Here is a 19,392-nt window from a genome sequence, read left to right on the forward strand (position 1 = left end):
TGGAAAATAAGGAGACTTATTTTGGATAATCCAGGTGAGAGGTGATAAAGACCTGAAATAGAAGCAGTAGTGATTAGCAAAGTGATAAGAGGAGAGACTTGAGGATATTGGAGAGGCACAGTTATCTTGTTGATGATTTGACAAGAATACAGAAGTATAAGGAGGATGTTCAGTGGATTGACATCTTACACATGGGGCATTTTGGGGGCGGGGAATAAAAATGAATGTGTTTAATTTTCTGAGTAGTCACTTAGCAGGCAACATGATTTTTAAGGTGAAAGCTTTGAGAGGTGAAGGCTGGAAAGATTTGGGGAACCCATAAGGATAATTGGTACCACCAAAGATACTATAAAGCAGCAGTTCTTAATCCTAGTTGAACATCAGAATTATCTGGAAAATTTTTAAGAAAAAAAATTTGTTTTTTGAAACAAAGTCTCACTCTGTTGTCCAGGCTGGAGCATAGTGGTGTGATCATAGTTCACTGCAGCCTTGATCTCCTGGGCCCAAGAAATCCTCCTGCCTCAGCCTCCTAAGTAGCTGACACTACAGGTGTGCACCACCACGCCCAGCTAATTTTTGATTTTTTTGTAGAGACAAGGTCTTGTCTTGTTGCCCAGACTGGTCTCTAACTCCTAGGCTTGAGTGATCCTCCTGCCTTGGCCTCCCAAAGTTCTGGGATCACAAGTGTGAGCCACTGCACCTGGCCTAAGAGAAATATTGATGGTCATACCACACCTCTAAAATTTCTGATTTAATGGCTCTGGAATGGTACCTGGTTATCTTGGGTGTTTTTAAATATTTTTTTAAATTTTTTATTGTAAAATATCCATAAAATTTGCCATTGTAGCTATTTTAAGTACACATTTCAGGAATGTTAAATACATGAGCAGTGTTTTGCAACCATCACCATTATTCATTTCTAGAACTTTTTCATCATCCCAAATAGAAACCCATTAATAATTCCATTCCCTGTCACTCCCCAGCCCCTGATAATCTATATTCCTCTTTCTGTCTCATAAATTTGACCCATCTAAGTACCTCATATTAGTGGAATCATTCTTTCATTTAGGATATTCTCTAGGTTCATCCATGTGTTAACATGTATCAGTACCATCTTCCTCTTTAAGGCTGAATAATATTCTATTATATGTGTGCACATTTTATTTATTCATTTGTTGATGGACATTTGGGTTGTTTTTACCTTTAGCAAAACCTATTCACCTATCACGCTGCTTTGAGCATGGATATATATATGTCTTGAGTCCCACGTAAAGTTCACATCTTTTGGGTGTATACTTAGAGGTAGAATTGATGGATCATATGGCAGTGGAAAATGAAAATCAGGTGGTTTTTATGTCTGCAGCCATGGTTGAGAACCTATGGTATAGAACAAGGGTTCTTAATCTGGAGGATCCATAAATGATCTTAATGAGTTAGTGACATTTTGGAAAAATTGTATGTCATATTCTGTATGTGTGTGCTTTTACTTTTTGACCTTGATCAGATACTCAGAGAGGTTCATAACCCCAAAAGCTATTAAGAATCAATCACTAGAGAACCTAATTTTAGGAACAGGCAAAGGATTTGAGTAGACACCTCTCCACAGAAGATATGCAAATAGCCAAATAAACACAAGTAAAGATGCTCAATATTGTTAGTTATTAGGGAAAGGCAAATCAAACCCACAGTGAGATATACTACTTAATATACAGTAGGATGGCTATAACTTAAGAAGGAAAACAAAAATAACAAGGTTTGGAGAAGATTTGAAAAAAAAAAAAAAGAATCCTCGTTTATTACTGGTAGGAATGTAAAATGGTGTAGAACTTTGGGAAGTAGTTTGGCAGTTCTTCAAAAAGTTAAACATAGAGTTACCATATGACTCACTAATTCCATTCCTAGCTGTATAGCCAAGAGAATGGAAAGCATATATCTGTGTAAAAACTTGCACACAAATGTCCATAATAGTATTCTTCATAATAGCCAAAAAGTAGAAACAACCCAAATGTCCATTCACTGAGTAATGGGTAAACAAAATTTGGTATAGCTATACAATGGAATATTTGGCCTTAAAAAGAAATGAAGTACTGATACATGCAGCAGTATTGCTGAACCTTGAAAACATTATGCTAATTGAAACAAGCGAGACATGGAAGGCCACATATTATTTGATTCTGTTTATATGAAATGTTCATATTAGGTAAATCCATAGAGATAGAGAGTAGATTAGTGGCTGCGAGGGGCTAGTAGAGGAGAGAATGGAGATTAATTGTATGAGTTTGGGGTTTCCTCTTGGGGTGACGACAATGGTTTGGAATTACATATGGTGATGGTTTCACAACCCTGTGAATACACTAAAACTGCTTTTTAATGTATACATTAAATTGCTGCATTTTATGACATGTGACCTCAGTAAAGCTGTTAAAAATAATTTTTTAAATAGAGATGAATGAGGAGAGAATTGGACAGATGGAAACCTGGATAACTTCAAAGAGGAAGAAGATCCCATGAAAGAGATTTAAAAAGAATAATTATGTAAGAGGAGGACCTATAGATTGTTATGTCATGAAAGCCACAAAATGGAGAGGTTAAAGGAGGAACCACAAAAGGGGTGTGATTTTTAAGTGTGATAAACACAGCAGAAAGTTTGGTAACAACATATAGTATGCCCAAATTGCTGTAGGTTGACATTTGAATGTCATGGAAGACTAGGGAGGGCAGATTTAGTGGGGTAATAGGGAATACAACATCTCTGGGTCATACAGTGAGTAGAAGGGAATAGGAGAATAATCTACATGCCTGTATTCCCTTATTTGAATCTCAAAATTCAGCACACTAAAATGGAAAGACGTTTTGTAATTCATTTGGTGGTAAAACCTGACCTGAATGGATGTGAGATGATTTATAATCATCATTTGTTTCATTTGGTGTGAATATTCATACATTTCACTGCAGAAATAATACTGAATTTGATTATAGAATGCTTCTGTAGACCCCTCTGGGGTTATAATGAAATATGGTATATGACATGCATTATCTTTTTTTTTTTGAAATGGAGTCTCACTCTGTCACCCAGGCTGGAGTATAGTGGTGCGATCTCAACTCACTGCAATCTCTGCCTCCCAAGTTCAAGCGATTCTCCTGCCTCAGCCTCCCAAGTAACTGGGAGTACAGGCGTGCACCACCTTGCCCAGCTAATTTTTGTATTTTTAGTAGAGACAGGATTTCACCATGTTGGCCAGAATGGTCTTGATCTCTTGACCTTGTGATCTGCCTGCCTTGGCCTCCCAAAGTGCTGGAATTACAGGCATGAGCCACCGCACCTGGCTGACATGTATTACCTTTCTAGAATGAAATATATATATATATATATGCACGCATATGTGTATGGATGTGTGTATATATGTGTATATATATGTATATGTATATGTGTGTGTCAATTCTAAATCATATGGTCCCCAGTGTTTGGAGATAAAGGAATCCCAGACCTTTGTATTCTTTAGACAGGTCTGATGTGAAGGAAGATGTGAGATTGTGTGGTAGCTGGAGAGGAATTTAAGTTCATCCTTTAAACATTTTTATTTTAAAGGATGGAAATGACCTGAGTGTGCTTTCAGTAGAGAGGAAGAGGTTGAAATGAGAAGCTGTGACTATTGCAGCAGGGTCTCACAAGGTGAGGAGGGGAATAGAAATGGGGTTGGAGTAGTTAGTATTTACAGACAGAAGGATCACACATTCTCTGAGACCCCAGCAGTGATGTTGAAGATGGAGGTGGCTGTCTTTCTAAGCAGGAAGAAGGAAAGTTGAGGAAAATCAAATTGAATGGGTGTTTGCTGAAGTGGCAAAAGCTGGAAATAATTGTTGAGGTCAGTAGAACAAGCTGAGAACAAAGTAAAGGATTGACAGGCAGGACTAAGGGCCTGGGCAGTTTTAGAAACTGTGGGGCCACTCTGCCCTTAGCTGCTTGATATTCTCCATCAGTGCTCAGCTTCCCCTTATGGTGGAAAGACTTGGAAATGAAGTTTTGCTGAAAGAATTCTGTGAGAGGAGGGTGTGAAAGGGAACGGGGGTGGCTGCGGGTGGGCAGGTGGCTGTAGCCGAGAATGACGGAAAGGGGCAGGGGACTGGAGTACACTGAAGACTGTTTGTTGTGGAGGAAGACAGTATGAAAGCTAGTGTGCTTAGGAGTTTGTGGACAAAAAAAAGGTGTTCAAATGGGAACAGTTCTGCGTGGTAACAAGGTTCACAGCATGATTGTAGAAGGCAGCGGCTGAAGTAGAGGGGAGGTGAAGTTTGTTGGAGTTGACAGACAAGGACCTGGGGGATACTCATTAGTTCATCCACACAGTCTTTGAAATTACTCAGAATGATGACCAGATTTGAGCTATAGAGGAAGCGCCAGTCTGATGGCAGAATTCTTCAGTAACTGTGGGGGATTAAGCTGCATGTTGGTAAACTTAGGAAGATAGAAGTGTTCTATGGTACTCATGGAGAGAGGGTTTTTTCAGAGGGGGAAAGATTTTATATAAGGGCATCTTTGTAATAGAGTGAGGAGAGGGTGACCCCACGTACTATCCCTACTATCTGTGTAATGAGAGGACAGCAGCTTCCACTGGAGTGGACTGCAGGGGAGTGGTGGCCTCTCAGGAGAACCAGACAGGATTAATATTCTGTTAACACCCAGCATGTTATTCCACCAGCCTTGACTCAGTTCTCCATTGTCATCCAACCCAGTAGGTTTCAACTGATCCCCTAGGGTCTTTCCTCAAGGGATTTTGCTTTAGTTGGTCTGGGGCGGAGCCAGGAAAACTGTGGTTTCAGAAGCTCCTTGGGTGATTGATTAGTGGCCAAAGTTGAAGACCACCAGTGGAACCCACATTTTGCTTTCATCTGCACAACAGCATTACATCACATGCCTAGCTGACCTCAACGTATTGCACCTATGGCATACCTGACTCAGCATTCTTTCATCAGAGGAGAAATGAAGTGCTAAAACAATTCAAAGATACTCAATTACTAGGAATCAGTTTAAATTGTAAAACAGTGTCACACCATAATCTTTAAATTAGCAAAGCATTTTTAAAAAATCTTAATACTCGTGAATTGTGAGAAGGGAACTCGCATACTCTGCTGAGGGGGTTGTAAATTAATAGTCTTCTTGGAAAGCAGTTTGACAGTACATAAATAGGATTAAATATGATCAGACCCTTTGATCTAGTAATTACGTTTCTAAGACTATTGTAGGTATATAATCAGAAATGTGGATCAAGACATACTTAAGATATTAATCAGAGTTATTTATAGTTGCAAAAATGGAAACAAATGGTTAAATATGGTATATTCATATGATGGGATATCATAGCGCCATTAAAAATTATAAAGACATTTAATGACATGGAAAAATTTTAGTGGATAACATTAAGAAAACAAAGACCCAGGTATAAAATTATATATACAGTTTGTGCTTGATTGTATACACACATACACTTTAAAATACTGAGCAGGAAATTTTTTAGGTCATTGGTTGTTCTCTGGGTGGTAGGAATATGTGCTATTCTATTTTGTGTTTTTGTGTTTTCTAAATTGTATACTAGGAGCATGTTTATTAAGCAAAAAGTAAGCTTTAAAAAATTAAAATTCTTACTCTGATCTCTTTAGCAAAAAGAATAAGGAAAACTCATTTGGAATGAATGTTGCTAGAGAAGTCCTTGCTCATAATAATCCCCAGTGTGTTTTCTAAATACTTGCAAACTATCCATTTATCTGTTGCACAGTGTTGCCAGGTTAAGTTTGTTGGTTTTGTTCTTTTTGTTTTGTTTTGTTTTAAATAATAGCTTTCTTGAAATATAATTCACATTAAATTCAGCCTTTTTAAAGTGTACAATTCAGGAGTATTCAGTTTATTTGCAAGTTGTGCAGCCATCACCATGATCTAATTTCAGAACAGTTTTATCAACCCCAAAAGAAACCCTATACTCAACAGTCACTCCCCATTTCCCCTTCCCTCCAGCCCTTGGCAGCCACCAATCTACTTTCTGTTTCTACGGGTCTGCTTATTCTGGACATTTCATATAAATGCAGCCATACAATATGTGGCCTTTTGCAGTATCCTATTAATGGTTTTCCAGTCTCTCCTCCCTACACTGCCAGAAACATCATTTAGACTGCTACCATGCTAATCTTTCTAGCGTAACTGTGACTTTACCATCTTCAGCTCAAAAGTTTTCATTGTACTCACAGTTTATTAAATTGACAAGAGCTACTCCTTATTCTGGGGGTTAAGGTTTTCAGACTCTACAAAGTAAGTGCCTAACTAAATACCTGGTAAATAAATGAACTAAATGAATTAAATATACTCTACCTTATCTCTTCTTTTCCTTCTCCCTCAAAGAGGAAGAAAATCACTATGTGTTAGTCAGATTTCAGGTCACCCATAGAGCAAGACAATTTCTTTCTAAAGTTTAGGGCAGGGGTTCCAACTTACATCTCAGCAAGCATCAGAATCATGGGGAGGGCTTGGCAAGCCGATGCTGTGTTTCACCTCCAAAGTCTCCTTTCAGAAGGTCTGGTCAGAGCCAGAGAGTACATTTCTGACAGTTTCCAGGTGACTCTTTGATAAGCGCGGGTCATGCTGGCTCAGGTAGGATGCCGTTGGCACTCAGTCCAGGGCCTGGCAGAAAGAGGAAAGCGAGGAGGGGAAGGATCCATACTCCCAAATCCCCAGGTCCCATGGTCATCTCAGCATGCAGGCTCCCCACAACAGCTCTAGCATTGCCTCACTCTTTAGTAACTGTACCACTTTGGTGCCCTGAAGTTCTCTTATACATGCTCACCCATCTCGCCTTCACTTTGGAAGATTATACCCATTCTTCAAAACCTAGCTCAGGCATTCATAAAACCTTTGTCTACTCTTCCTAATGAAGGAAGTAATTTTTCCTTCGTTAGCACTTTGTACTTTTTATGTATACTGTCTTCTGTGTTAATTAATTCCATACTTGTATCTTCTTCCTAAATCTTGCATTTCATGAGATCAAATTCTGTTATTTACTCAGTGACTGTATTGCATTGTCCATAGAGCAAAGTAATTTGCCCTTAGCAGCTACTCAATAATTATCAGTACAGTTGAATTCAATATCAGAAGAAAATAAATGCAAATAGATTTTTAAGTTAAAAGCCTATAATTTAGGCTTTATTTTAAACCAAAAGAGACCTATATTAGTTAGAAACTTAACCATATGTAACATTAGATTGTTCAAATATATTTTTGCCGTAAGTAGAATAGTCACTGCTGTTGGTTCAGAAACATTGACTTGAAAGAAAATACCAACTAAAGAAATCGTATGTTCATGCTGTGAACACGTATATACTGTGTCGTGGTGTCTCTGAGAGCTAGCTTAGTTTTCTCCACATCATTCTATCCCAGCTAGAACCAGGGCTTAAATTTCAGCTTGATGGATTATCATCCATTTTATTTTAGTATCAGGCGGAAGGAATATAATATAGCTAGCTGTCTATGAGGTGTCAAGCAATTATCTCAATTTCTTTTAAGTTTCTTTCCATGCTTTATTACTTGCTAGTTATAGCTAAATAGAGTGCAGCAGTCTTAGAGATCTTTATCCATTGGTGTAGCTTTTATAAACAGTTTTTCTTTATTCTCTCAGTGGAAAAACGTCTTCGGACTATTTGTAAGAAACAGATAGAGAGCAGCATACAAAATAGAAGGAATTTTCTTTAATCTTTTTAATGCCTATTGTAGACCACTCTTATTAACTACTCAAGGGGTAACTAGAAGCTACCATTCTTGAATCTAATTACATATTTAGTTCCACAAAGCATAATAATTCTCCATCTGGGGCTATAAAGGGGAGAAAACCCTCCACTGGCAGCTTGCCAAGGCTATTCTATGCTCTTCACAAAGTTTGTCTGCCAAAACTAGAGGGTCCCCCAGCCTCTGACACTGAGGTCAGAGAATTAGATTCCACTGTACAATCCCAGTGATAGCAATATGATTATGCTTTTGCTGACAGCTACTTGCCTGTGTCTCAAGTTTGAAACTTAAAAGAGCTAAAATATAAATCATGATCTTACAGAATGGCTGGTTTTGATGATTACCAAAATCCGTCATTTGAGGGAGAAAAAATGGTTAAGGGTTTTGACTCACATTTTTAGGTGCCAACGTAATTTTCAAATTCCATTTATATAGTGAATTTTTGTTAAATAAAAACTTTCTAAGTTCTAGTAATTCTCAGTAAACATTCTGTAGTTTGTGTTATTTGCAAATAAAAATGCTTAATTTGGCTTTTTTTTTTTTTGAGATGGAGTCTCACTCTGTCGCCCAGGCTGGAGTGCAATGGCTGACTGCGACTTCCACCTCCTGGGTTCAAGTGATTCTCCTGCCTTAGCCTCCCAAGTAGCTGGGATTACAAGTGCGTGCAGTCATGCCTGGCTAATTTTTTTGTGTTTTTGTAGAGATGGAGTTTCACAATGTTGGCCAGCCTGGTCTCAAACTCCTGACCTCAGGTGATCCGCCCCCCTTGGCCTCCCATAGTGCTGGGATTGCAGGCATGAGCCACCGCACCTGGCCTAATTTGGTTTATTTTTATGAGACAAAATTGGTATCTTTTTGGAGCAGGGGAGCTTCTGTTAATCTAGAGCTGCCATTTTCATTATTAATGTCAACCATTGCCTCATAACAAATAGTGTTAAGAATTATTATAATGATCTGACCAAGAGTAAGTTTGTAGGAATTGGTATGGTAAGAAAATGATTCAGAGGTCCTCCCAAACTGGATTTTTCCTTATTATTGTTTTCTACCTCTGTAGAAAATAGAGAGAAGAGCATAAAAAAGTATTTCATAAGAATACTTCTTACACCGTCACCCTAGAAAGGAAACATTATTTACGCTGCCAAAAAAGGCTATAACTATGTCCCTTATTTCTTCTCAAACCACAAGCCTTTATTAAATTTGGGTCCTGTACTTTTTTCATGCCACATGCTTGAAAGTTTTGCCTCCACTTTGCTTTTCTGTTTGATCGAGGTAAAGAACCCACAGGAAAGTTTGGAGTTAAATGAGTGATAGTGGACAAAAGGGAAGGAGTGAGTTTCTTAAGGCCCATCCCTGACACAGAGAAACTGGAGTGGGAGGCAGCAGCATGAACCTGCCTGGGGCCCACAAATGGCTGCCTCATGGGGACTGTGGGTGCCAACAAACACCCTGGACCCTCTCTTGGGAAAGAGGCAGCTGATCAGGAGGCATTAAAAAAAGTGTTACTTTCACTTTAACGTACCATGGGCTTTGAACAAGTAAAAGGGAACCTTTAATTCTTCCTGGTGGACTCAATGAAGCCTGCGTAAAGGGAGTATGCTTTGAGCTGCTTTGGAAGGATAGACCAGATTTTTCTGAGGAAGAAGGGCAATTTTAGTAACCTTTACTGGAAAGCTCTTGTGATTTAGATATATTTGTTGCTCTGAAAGAGTCAGTAGAATTAAAAAACATGAGCGGTCAATATAGTTAAAGAACGTAGGATATGCTAGTGACTCTAAAATACCTAAATATCTGTCTATGTTATACAGAAGAACTTGGGGTAAATTTAAGTTTACCCTAAGTTTTAAGTATAGTTATAATACAGATTTAGTAGTTTGGAAATTGATATAGAAATATCCTTTGGTTTACCAAAGAAAATAATTTTTACTTGAAATTTCATTGCTAATACCAGTAAAATGAGATTTGATTTCTCATTTCATTCATTGTAGGCAGTCTTTGTGCCGCTTAGTACCGTATAGGTTTACCTCATTTTTTGCAATATTTTTTCTGTAAATATGCATGTAAACAATTCATACACTTACAGTTTATATTCCAAAGAGCAGGTTACTTTAAAAATTCCGTTTGTTTTGCCTAGGTTTTAGTTTGTTTTTCCCAGCAGCACAGTCAGCTTTCTTTTGTTCCTTTTCTTCTTTCTTTTGTTTCTTTTCTTCTTTCTTTCCTCTGTCCCTCCTGTTCGTTCGTTCGTTCGTTCTTTCCTTCTTTCTTTCTTTCTCTTCTTTCTTTCTTTCTTTCTTTCTTTCTTTCTTTCTTTCTTTCTTTCTTTCTTTCTTTCTTTCTTTCTTTCTTTCTTTCTTTCTTTCTTTCTTTCTCTTTCTCTCTCTCTCTCTCTCTCTTTCTCTCTCTCTCTCTCTCTCTTTCTTTCTTTCTGTCTTTCTTTGTTCTTAGTATAAACTCACAAAAGTCTGATGTGTTAGTGAAAGGGAATTTGGAAAATACAAAAATTAAATTACACCCATAGTGCCTATTGAAATACTTTAATTGCTAATATTTTGATAACTTTTCTGTTTTAAATTAATTTTTAGTTCTTTAATTTTCTGTTTAATTTTTCTTTCCAAATTCACCATCAGTTTAGATTATTTTGTTAACATTTATAGTCTATTAAATTCAAATAACAGTTTATGTTTATTAAATAAGCCCTTACTATATGCCAGCTGCTCTTCTGTGCCCTTTACATTTCATGCTCTCAGCAAGCCTATAAAGGTATGTATTATTGCTCCAGTTTTACAAATGAAGAAACAGAGCTCCAAAGAGGTTAATTAAATAACTTGCCCCGGGTCAAATAACTAATATATGTGGTGTTCTAGGGATTTCCAGCCAGAGTCGACACCAGAGAATGTGATCTAAGCCACAACATTGTACAGCTTTTCATATGATTAATGGTTGCATATTAAAGAAATTATATTATGAATCTTAGAGATCTGTTAGGAAGCTCTCAGATAACACCCATATGAGAAGACTTTGCTGGCTACCTATGTAAAATAGTATCCCTCACCCCATCTACATTATGCTCTATCCTAATCTTCCTGCCTTGTTTTTCTTTTTTTCCTTTTTTTTTTTTTTGAGATGGAGTCTTGCTCTGTCGCCCAGGCTGGAGTACAATGACACGGTCCTGGCTCACTGTAACCTCTGCCTTGTGGGTTCAAGTGATTCTCCTGCCTCAGCCTCCTGAGTAGCTGGGATTACAGGCACGCGCCAACACGCCCGGCTAATTTTTGTATTTTTTAGTAGAGGCAGGTGTCACCATGTTGGTCATGTGGGTCTCGAACTCCTGACTTCATGATCCTCCTGCTCCGGCCTCCCAAAATGCTGGGATTGCAGGCGTAAGCCACTGCGCCTGGCCCTACCTTGTTTTTCTTTATATCTCTAATCACTATCTGATGTGGTAAATATTTTTGTTTTACTGTTCCCCACTGTCTCCCTACTTTCCTATTAGAATATAAGAGTCACTGACTTGGTCTGTTTTGTTTATTGCTATATTCTCCAATAACTAGAACTTTGCTTGGCGCATAATAGGTATTCACTAATATTTGTTGAATGATTGAATGACCTCTACCCTCAGTTTGGGTTTGTGTAAATTCTGATTTAAAAAATAAAAAAACCACCTTTGGACTGATAGACTAGAATACCCGCAAGATCTGCATTCCTCCTTAATAAATCGTGGCCTGATGCTGCCACTGTCTGAGAGTCTCAGGATGATGGGCAACTTCAGTACGTCCCACTCTGGACAGGAGAGGATAGGGGTAGGGAAACAGAGGAGCGGGAGGACAGGGAGAAGCGGGGCGGGGGTGGGGCACTCTGCACCTAGCCATGATATTGTGTGCCTACCGAGAGCCAGATTCTTGTTTCCAGACAGTTTTTGCCAGTTGTACTTGTTATTATAATGACATAATTTAATTAAATATATGTAACGTATCGAGTGTGAGTTTGAAAAGATACATTTGTTTCTGTGAAAACTGAGACTCAAAGTGAAATGAACAAACATTGCTGCCAAATGGGTGTATAGGACACATAACACATGTCCAATACACTGGGAAAAAATCATACAAATCTGTACCTTATAAGCACTTTAAAGAAATCTAAGTGTCTATAAGTTCTAGGTCTGTTTTAAATAAACAGAAATTGGAGAGTAGAGACTGGTTTTATTGTCCACTATTTATATGATAAATTATAGGCATGATTTTTGCAAGAAAAGCACTGTGAAACACCAATGGAGACTGAGAGTCAAAGTTACATTTGTGTTTAAAGTTAAAAGGAAATTATTAAAGTGGAATGTATCATTTTTACAATTACCCTTCATAACTGACTTTTTAAATTAACCAGTTACCATTTCTGAAACAGAAGAAAGAAGGTTTTTACTGTTTTGAGTGAAACTGAGCATTCTTGGTATGCCAGATAAAATTTCTAGTTGGTGTCTTACTAACTTCATAATAAATTCAATAATAACAAAAATATTTGCTTATCTTCGGGGAATAATTGTGCATGAGCTGAGCATGATATCTTTTCTGCGCTGGAATGTGAGCTGCAGGAGGACAGGGATTGTTAGCTGTTTTGTCATGACTTTCTCTCCAGTGTCTGCAGCAGTGCCTGGAGCATTAGTTATTTATTGAATAAAGGGATACATGATTCTAACATACACACTGTTTAACAGAAAGAAGTGTTTTACATTTCACAGTGATACTGTTTTTAAGAAAAGGAAAAGTGCTTTCAAATTACATGGTTACTGTTTACTAAGTTAAAATGTACTGCTTCCTATAATATACACTAGTTTATAAATTTCTCTCTTCAGTGAAAGTATCAAAGTATAGGAACCTTTAATGCCCACATTACAGTGGTTAAGAATTGAGGAACTGTTTGGATTCATGAACTCCAAGATTTCCTGTGTGGCCTTTTTCAAGTTACTTTATTTCTCTTGTACCTCAATTTCCTCATCTATACAATGGTGATAATCAGGCTGCTACAGGAACTGAAGGAGTGCATACAGGTAAAGTACGTAGAAAATGCCAACCAATGTAGAAACACTCCATAGATGATGGTTGTTATCATTACACCCATGATCTGTGTGACTTAGGCAAATTACTGGAAACAGGTCAGAGAGGTTTATATAATCTGTAAGATGTATATATACATATCAAATTGTGGTTTTTAAGCAAGGAAATATGTGCAGAGTAACCTAACTCATAATAAGTCTTCGATAAATGTTAGCAAAAAACCTAAACAACGTATTATGCTATGAGAGAGAACTCTCATTTATTTAAGAACTGTTGACAACTCAAATGATTAAAAAAACACTTTGTATAGGTACAGACTGCCTTGCCCTTGCCAGTTAACTTTCTCATGAATTGGAAAGTCATTTTTTAAATCTCATAACAAAATTTAAAATGGGTTTCAGAATAGAGAAAGATAATTGAATTTTAGTCTGGACAAGTTATGAAACTCAAGCACAAGCACTACATTGTAGTCCTTGGTTTGATGACTTCTTTCCAGAATGCTAAGCCTTTGGTGAAAACTGGTTTTCAGAATAATAAAAAGACACTGAGTACACTCTTCTTGAAGGGGAGAGAAAATGCTTACATTATGCAAGGAATGCAGCTTCTTCCCGCGATGTTTTCTCATCTGAGGACTTATTAAAACCTAGTCTTGCTATTCCTGGCCATATTCGCACCAGCTGATGTCGATATATAAGCAGTCCAGTGACAGGCTATGTTAAGGAACTTGGCCTATGAGAATTCAGAAAGTAGAAACCATCATATGCCACTGATGTCAGACTAGACATTTTCCCCCATGTTGGTAATGATAGTTTAGAACAGCTCCCTGCTACTTATGTATTCTGCCCTGAATTTTGCTAAGGTAAGACTTTTAAGGAGGTTTTCCCCTTCTTTAGGAGAGATGCAGATGATGGATATGTTACAGCAAAATATTTGTGTAACCAGTGAACATGAATGTAGCCATTTATTTGATTATTGCAGCATGTGTTAAAGAGCTGCTGCTGCCCGTTTGCAGCCTAATGTGTTTATTACAGTCTTCCCAATGGCATCTTGAAGTGTCTTTCAGCTAAAAAATTCATGAGTATTATTGGCTTTCAGTCAGAAAATGGAATATGTCTTCTAGTTACTATCTAATATACCACTTTAAGGCCATTATACAAAAGTAATCTAAGAGCAGACGATACTGAGAGGAAGAAATTTTTAGCTTAAACATTTGTTTATACACTGTTATTACTGTTCCTGGACTAAGACACAGCATAAGAGAAGGTAGGTGCTAAAACCATTTTACCTAGAGACTAGTTGTAGTTGTAGGATATGTTGCTCTCTTTAATCCTCTACCTAACGATAAATGGCTAGTGTTTTAGTATTGAAAAATCATATCCTAATAATAGTGGTTTGTGTCTATCTTACTGTTATTTTAAAAAGGCAAATGTACAGTAAACTGTTCTAAACTAGTAAAATTGAACTTATTTGAAAACAAATTTTAGATTTTTCTGGATTTATTTGAAGTAAGTCCTCTAAATCTTGGTAACTTAACTGTTGTTACTATATGAATTAATGTAAAGTTTTATGAGTCTGTACATTAATCTATAGATACAGATTATAGTATGTGAGGCAGATTAAAATTTTACTGTATGAAAACCAGGAAGCACTACAGTGTTATGTAAAGATGAAATTAAAAGAGACCTTATGATCTAGTAAAAAAGAGTAATGACACTTGGGTGGAAATAATACATAATTTTACTAAGTAAAAATTTTAAAAATATTGTGTCATGTCCTCTATCACTGTTAAATGCATTACTAGTTTGCCAATGGGGAGCAAAGTTTGATTTTCTATGTGCTGTCATCCTAGCATTTAGTAAATCCACATAGTTCTACTTCTATTTTATTTGTCTGTGTGATGATTCTTTGTATGAATCAACAGTATATCCCTGAGTAGTCTGTATATTTCCTGCATGAAATATTTATTCAACTATTGCCAGAAGTTGGGATCTTGCCAAAATAATGTCTGCTTTGGGTAATTTTGACCAATTAACCCTATTTGCAAAGAGATCTTTCCCCTCCTCTAGCAACTGGATGTCTTCTGTATCATCTTACTGACTTCCCAAGTTTGGCTTACTTTCTGTTCTACCTTTCTCAGGCATCTACAGCCAAAGAGCACATTTTGTTTATTGAAGCATTAGATACTATGTTTTTTAGACTTATCAGAGCCTGGCCCAGAAATCTTGCTTTTATGCTTATAAGGGGATCGCTCTTGGAACACAGTATACTTTGAAGAAAAAACTGTTGCCAGTTTAGAATGAGCAAATGTTTTCATTTGTGGGAAAGCAATAGTGGATACAGCTTTAGCTATTGAGGTGGAATTCTGAGAAACAGTGGGCTCTAAAAGATTGTCCTTTTGTAGTTTAGTTTAATAGAAATGGAAGGGTATTTAAGTGAGGTTTTATATATATACTTTTAATATTGGTTGAGCATTTCTTGGTTTTAAAAGTCTGTAAAGGATTAGATTACATGTTACACAATTTCTTATGTCTATTGTAAAGAGAGTTCAGAAGGAACCTCAGAAGTCTCTGAGTCTTTCTGTTCTCATAACAAGAGCTAGATGATTTATCAGGCAGGTCCTCTTCAGGTAGACATTCGTAAGAGAAGTTTTCCAGTAGCTCTTTCTATGTCGTTTCTAACTTGGGGAATTTCAGAGAGGGCCTAACTTTAAGAACAGTTATTGGAGCTAGCAATTGGGATAGATGTTCGATCACTTTATTATGTTTGGTGTTCAGCAGCAGTAGTATCCTTATTCTTTAACTGAATTTGTTCTGTATATAATGCATCTGGCAGTTTTACAAGCCTTGTTTGGAAGATAGCCTGTCCTGATAAAAGATAAAATGCATATTATCGTTTACATAAATTATGGATGATTAACAAGCTTTAATAGTATGAGATTGTGTTGAGAGCAAAGCTTTGTTAACTTGTAAGTTATATTGGTGAATCCCATGAAAGAGTACATTTTTGAGTTGTGTTGAGGTTTAACATTTTATTTTGCTTTCTGTCATTATGCTAAGGATTCAACTGGTTTTGTTCACCCCTCCCAGAATATTGTTACTTTTTAGAGATAAAACTTACTAATCATAAGGCTGTAACTCTTCCCTACTGTCTAGCTCATCCAAGTTGATATCAAGGGATGTAAGGGAGGATGTATGGTCACTGTGAAAGCAGGGCTATTGTGTTGTTACAGATAACAAGAATGGATGATTGGAAACTTTTTTTTCAGCCTTGTCCTTTCACAACCCCCAACATCTGTTAGAAACTGGTTTGCTCTCAATGACTGTAATTACCATCAAATACAGCCTGAGAGTTTACTTGTGTCATTTTCAGTTTTTGTGATTTACATTAAACGGTTTCAGCATTGAGAGTGAGATGCTTAAGAATTTTAATTTCATGTGAGTGTGCAGCAATTATAAGAAACTATTAATTTAGGGCTGGTTACCAAATGAAATTTTAGAACCTTCAGTGCTACCTTTTAGTATTTTCCATCTCCTGCCTTTACTCTGGAAATGAATTTTTTAACTTCAGTCTACAAAAGTGCATCAAAATTCCTCTGTCCATATCGTTTATTTTAGATATTTCTCTATGAGTGAATGTACACTAGAATGTACATTTATATAGAAAAAGTAATTTATATAACCTAGAAGAAAGTCATTTTTATAACTTACGTATCTCTCTCTGGTTTTTATTTGCATCACTTTTGCGTTGCCCAGTATTTTGAGTGGGGGGGAAATGAACTCACCTGGCCCCACCTCTTGTTCCAGTGTGAAATACTGACACTTGCTGCCAGCCCAGCCTCCTCACACAGGGCATCAGAAATATCAGACAGTCCTCTAGGTTAGAGCACCTCATTCATGAGGTTTTCTGTTATTTATTTGACTCTCCCACTAAAACGCAGGGCACAAATTTATGTGTCTGCTCTAGGACTGCAGCTGCCTGTCACCCCCCGTCCTCCTCCTCCCTTTCCTGTGTCAGTGTTACATTCTCTCCCCCGTTTTGGTCTCCGGTCTGTCTCCTTTTTGTTTTTATGGGTGATTTGCAATGATTTAGACAGGGCACCCCTGCGTGTTGGCACTTCCTGGAGGTTACCAGGAGGCAGCCATCCTTCCTTGGCTTGGTGAGGCATTCCTGACTCCACCTCACTTTTCCCTTGGTGGTGGAAAGGTGGGTAGGAGGTGTGTACTGGGGCACATAGCCCAGGAATATTGCTCTGAGAAGAGGACATGTGCATTAGACACAAAAATATAAGGAAGCAATTATGTTCATCAAGCCAAAAGTTGCAGATTTTGAGGAAATGTGTTTAAGATACCACTACATAATAAAAGGGAAAACTTGGCATTTAAATAACTTACTTCAAGAGTAAATTATGTTTTCAATCTACAAATAGAGTGGTTTTTAAGCCAACCTTGAGTAGGTACAAGCAAATTATAAACAGTCTGCTCAAATGATTTTACTATACTTAGACTAGAAAATGGCTCCTTATCTCCCTCCCTCTGGTCCCTACGTCCCAGTGCTGTCCCTCATGTGTTGCAGTTGTTCCCGTATGTATTTCGGAATATTCACAGGTAATTGATGCAAATAATGTTAAATCATCCTCAAACTGGGTGTATATGACTTTAGGTAAAACAGTCATTTCCTTTAATTGTCTTTTGAAAGCTTTCTGATCTTTCTGATAATACTATACTTTTTAGCAATACTTCTGGCAGGGGGAGAATAGCCATTTTAACAGCAAAACTTGCCACCTATACCTACTGTATAGGGTATTTTGCTATACTGTATATTGAAGGCTATATTTGAATGATAGAAACTTTCTTAAGTTTGTATGACTTCTAGAAAGCTGCTTTCAGAGTGAAAATCTCCTAGGTCATTTGTTGAAAGCTTACTTAGACTGGATGTGTAATGGTTTTTCTTACATCTCATGATTGAAAACATGAGAATTGTGGTTCAGAGAGAAGTACTGAAAGTGAATGTTTATAAGGTATCATTTGAGAAGGATTCTGGAATTTAGGGTTTTGTTGTTGTTATAGAGATGGGATCTTGCTGTGTTGCTCAGGCTGGTCTCCAACTCCTGGTCTCAAGTGAGCCTCACATATCTAAAAGTGGTGAAGCTTGGACATGAATACTGGCCCTTAACTTCTCTGCTATCCTGCCTCTCATAGTCTGCCTCTTTCATAGTAAATAAATACAGATTATACTTATGATCAGGCCAAAATTGTGACCACGGTCTGGGACATAGGGACTTGGTTGCATTGCTCCAACCAGCAAGAAGCCTGGGTGTCAGCTTTGAGAATTATTCCCTTCTGTGTTACCTCTTAAATGAAATGTGTACTGTACCATTGGTGCAGCCTCCCTAAACGGATACAATATTTCTTCATTCCGCTTACGTATGACTCTTTAAAAAAAAAAAAACTAACTCCACTGCGCTATTGTATCAGAAGTGGCCAGAAGAAATAAGTGTAGTACAGCTGAGACTGGGCACCCTAGAGGACAGGGAAGAAGCGGCCTAGCGGTTTGACTGGTATGCATTATGTTCCTTAGCCCTCCTTGCTCTTTGTCCTTACTCTTGATTGTCCTCTGTCATCTTCCTTAAGTTCTCTGTCTTCTAGTGCACTTGGCCTTCCCTTTGATTTTTTTTTTTTTTTTCCTATCCAGAAAAGAAAAGAAGCCACTACAAAAAGTAAAGGAGGGCAAAGGCGATTTAGAAGTCTGGGGGCCAGAAGGAAGGGGAAGTAGCATAGAATAGGAGCTCTAGGAAAGACTTTAAATGCAGATTTCAACTTGTTCTGCTGCATTGTTTTTTCTTTTGGTAAGCAGTTATTAAATACCTTGAGTAGCAATCTTTTATGGTTTCCTCACAGTCTTTGTAAGTCTCTTTGTTCAGCTCTTTTAGTACTTAAACCTCTGTCACTGGCTTGTTCTTGCTTACCTAAATAGTATTTTGATTGTGTTAGTGATGACGAGCACACTGATTTTCTTATATTTTTTTTATTTTCTTACCGAGAGGAATTCAGCAAGCAGGAGCTGATCATGGCCCTTCCCACCTGGGGTCAGTAAAGTTCACCAGACTTTCGGGGCATATCTTAAGACCTTTGGCGATATCAGCCAGAACCAACTGAGGGAAGGAAAGTTTGGAGGGGGCAGGATGTGAGAGAGGAAGCAACCATGCTGTGTGCAGGGAGGCGAGCTGCCACAGAGAGAGGGCACCGAGGGAGGAGCAACCAGCCAGCTACTGCAGGAGAGCCGGACAGGAGCTTCTCGAGGGGCCAGGAAGATCCCCCACTAGGGGGCATTGATTAAGAGGCCTTGTGCAGGAACTCGGGGCTACAGGGGTGTCAGATCTACCTAGTTAAATTTGAAAACCTTCAATTTCGTGTCCTGGCATTGGCTCTTCCCTGGGCTGTCTGTCATGGGTGAGCTATTGCAGCACAGACTTCACATTAGCTAACCCAAAACAGAGACTGGGAGGAGCCCCTTACAACACCTGTAGTTTCCACATGGTGCAAGATCACTCTTGAAACTGGAGGCTGGCAGCCCAAACCC

At 37.9% G+C, this 19,392-nt stretch overlaps 1 protein-coding gene across 9 annotated transcripts in view; it reads left to right on the forward strand.

Moving 5' to 3' along the window:
* The window catches only part of NCOA2 (nuclear receptor coactivator 2), a 298,535-nt gene that overhangs the window by 172,584 nt on the left and 106,559 nt on the right, over nt 1–19,392 (forward strand). The window lies entirely within an intron of this gene.

Source organism: Rhinopithecus roxellana, chromosome 9 (assembly GCF_007565055.1).
Source record: "Rhinopithecus roxellana isolate Shanxi Qingling chromosome 9, ASM756505v1, whole genome shotgun sequence".
NCBI lineage: Eukaryota > Metazoa > Chordata > Mammalia > Primates > Cercopithecidae > Rhinopithecus > Rhinopithecus roxellana.